The sequence below is a fragment of the Arachis hypogaea genome, chromosome 6 (genome assembly GCF_003086295.3).
Source record: "Arachis hypogaea cultivar Tifrunner chromosome 6, arahy.Tifrunner.gnm2.J5K5, whole genome shotgun sequence".
NCBI classification, from domain to species: Eukaryota; Viridiplantae; Streptophyta; class Magnoliopsida; order Fabales; family Fabaceae; genus Arachis; species Arachis hypogaea.
The window spans coordinates 42,865,363-42,868,744 of NC_092041.1; the positions used below are offsets into that span (position 1 = coordinate 42,865,363).

The window sequence follows — 3,382 nt, forward strand, 5'->3', positions numbered from 1 at the left end:
CAGTTCCATGCTTGTTTCTGGCATTCAGCGCCAGCTCCATGCTCTGTTCTGGCGTTGAACACCAGCCAGATGCTCCTTACTGGCGTTTAAACGCCAGTAGGTCATTCCTCCAGGGTGTGATTTTTTCTGCTGTTTTTTATTCTGTTTTTAATTTTTGTATTTTTTTCATAACTCCACATGATCATGAACCTAATAAAAGATAAAATAACAGTGAAAATAAAATAAAATTTGATAAATAAAAATTTGGTTACCTCCCAATAAGCGCTTCTTTAATGTCAATAGCTTGACAGTGGGCTCTCATGGAGCCACACAGGTGATCAGGTCAATGTTGTATAGTCCCAACACAAAACTTAGAGTTTGGTTTTGGGGATTCAACACCAAACTTAGATTTTGGTTGTGGCCTCCCAACACCAAACTTAGAGTTTGACTATGGGGGCTCTATTTGAATCTGTACTAAGAGAAGCTTTTCATGCTTCCTCTCATTACCAAATAACTTGGCATTTAGCTTCATGATGGCTCCTAGATATTGAGCAACTTGCTCTCCAGTCACATCTTCATCCTCTTCTGAGGAAGAATAGTCTTCAAAGCTTATGAATGGCAGAAGGAGATTTAGTGGAATCTCTATGGTATCTATGTGAGCCTCAGATTCCTTTAGGTCCTCAATAGGGAACTCCTTCTTGTTTGAGAGACGTCCCAGGAGGTCTTCCTCACTAGGATTTTCATCCTTCTCCTCCCTTGTGCATTCGGCCATATTGATTACATCAATGGCCTTGCAATCTCCTTTTGGATTTTCTTCTGTATTGCTTGGGAGAATACTGTGAGGAGTTTCAGTGACTTTCTTACTCAGCTGGCCCACTTGTGCCTCCAAATTTCTGATGGAGGACCTTGTTTCACTTTTGAAACTTAAAGTGGCCTTAGACAGACCAAAGACTAAATTTGCTAAATTAGAGGGGCTTTGCTCAGAATTCTCTGTCTGTTGCTGAGAAGATGATGGAAAAGGCTTGTTATTGCTTAGCCTGTTTCTTCCACCATTATTAAAGCCTTGTTGAGGCTTTTGTTGATCCTTCCATGAGAAATTTGGATGATTTCTCCATGATGAATTATAGGTGTTTCCATAAGATTCACCCATGTAATTTACCTCTACTATTGCAGGGTTCTCAGGATCATAAGCTTCCTCAGAAGCTGCCTCTTTAGTACTGTTGGATGCATTTTGCCATCCATTCAGACTTTGAGAAATCATGTTGACTTGCTGAGTCAACACTTTATTCTGAGCCAATGTGGCATTCAGAGCATCAATTTCAAGAACTGCCTTCCTCTGAGGCGTCCCATTATTCACGGAATTCCTCTCAGAAGTGTACATGAATTGGTTATTTGCAACCATGTCAATAAGTTCTTGAGCTTCTGCAGGCGTTTTCTTTAGGTGAATGGATCCACCTGTAAAATGGTCCAATGACATTTTGGAAAACTCAGATAGACCATAATAGAATATATCTAATATGGTCCACTCTGAAAACATGTCAGAAGGACACTTTTTGGTCATCTGCTTGTATCTTTCCCAAGCTTCATAGAGGGATTCACCATCTTTTTGCTTGAAGGTCTGAACATCCACTCTAAGCTTGCTCAACTTTTGAGGAGGAAAGAATTTATCCAAGAAGGCCGTGATCAGCTTATCCCAAGAGTCCAGGCTATCTTTAGGTTGTGAGTCCAACCATGTTCTAGCTCTGTCTCTTACAGCAAAAGGGAAAAGCATGAGCCTGTAAACTTCAGGATCTACTCCATTCGTCTTTATAGTCTCACAGATCTGCAAGAACTTAGTTAAAAACTAATAGGGATCTTCTGATGGAAGTCCATAAAACTTGCAGTTTTGTTGCATCTAGTTGAGGTTTCAGCTCAAAATTGTTTGCCCCAATGGTAGGGATTGAGATGCTTCTTCCATCAAACTTGGACGTAGGTTTAGTAAAATCACCAAGCATCCTCCTTGCATTATTGTTGTTGGGTTCGGCTGCCATCTCCTTCTCTTGTTCAAAAATTTCAGAAAGGTTGCCTCTGGGTTGTTGTAATTTAGCTTCTCTTAGTTTCCTCTTCAGAGTCCTTTCAGGTTCAGGATCAGCTTCAACAAGAGTGCCTTTTTCCTTGTTCCTGCTCATATGAAAGAGAAGAGAAAAAGAAAAGGAAGAGGAAGATGAATCCTCTATGTCACAGTAAAAAGGTTCCTTATTATTATTAGAAGAAGAAAGGGGATAAAGAAAGGAGACTCCAAACAGAAGGGTGAGGATAGGGGTAGTGAATTGAGATGAAGAGAGGTGAAGAGAAGTGTTAGTAAATAAATAAATAAATAGAAGAAGATGAGAGAGAGATTTTCAAAAATATTTTTGAAAAGGAGTTAATGATTTTCGAAAATTAAGATAAGAAATTAAAATTAAAATTAAAATTTGAAACAATTAATTAATTAAAAAGAATTTTTGAAAAAGAAGGAGATATTTTCGAAAATTAGAGATAGAAAAGTAGTTAGGTGGTTTTGAAAAAGCTAAGAAACTAACAAAAAGTTAGTTAGTTGATTGAAAGAGATTTGTAAATCAATTTTGAAAAGATAAGAAGATAAGAAGATATTTTGAAATCAAATTTTTGGATAAGACAAAATTTTTGAAAAATATATGATATAAAAGATATGATAAAAAGATATGATAAGAAGATAAGATAGAAAAGATATGGTTTTAAAAAAGATTTAAATTTTAAAATTAAATTTGATTACTTTACTAACAAGAAACTACAAGATAAGATTCTAGAATTTAAAGATTGAACCTTTCTTAACAAGAAAGTATCAAACTTTAAATTTTTGAATTAATCACATTAATTGTTAGCACATTTTCAAAAATTTTGAAATAAAATTAAGAAAAAGATATTTTGAAAAATAATTTTCGAAATTTTCGAAAAATAGAAAAAATGAAAAGGATATGATTTTTGAAAAAGATTTTGAAAAGATAGGATTTTTTTTAAAAATTGAAAATTTGACTTGACTTGTAAGAAACAACTAAATTTAAAATTTTTTGACTAAGTTAACCCAGATTTTCAAAATTTTGAGAGAAAAAAAAAAGAAAAGATATTTTTTTATTTTTTTTAAATTTTTAATGATGAGAGAGAAAAACAACAAAAATGACTCACAACATAAAAATTATGAATCAAAACTCATGATGCATGCAAGAACACTATGAATGTCAAGATGAACACTAAGAACACTTTGAAGATCATGATGAACATCAAGAACATATTTTTGAAAAATTTTTTATGTAAAGAAAACATGCAAAACAGCAAACTTAGAAATCTTTAATGCTTGGACTCTAACAAACGAAAAATGCATATGAAAAACAAGAAAATACACAAA

The 3,382-nt window shown here is 34.2% G+C and overlaps 1 non-coding gene across 1 annotated transcript; it reads left to right on the forward strand.

The window, feature by feature from the left end:
* Positions 1–1,514: 1,514 nt before the first annotated feature.
* On the forward strand, positions 1,515–1,618 carry LOC112700474 (small nucleolar RNA R71). The gene has a single exon (XR_003153382.1). It is a non-coding gene; the product is annotated as a small nucleolar RNA R71 (small nucleolar RNA).
* Positions 1,619–3,382: the final 1,764 nt, after the last annotated feature.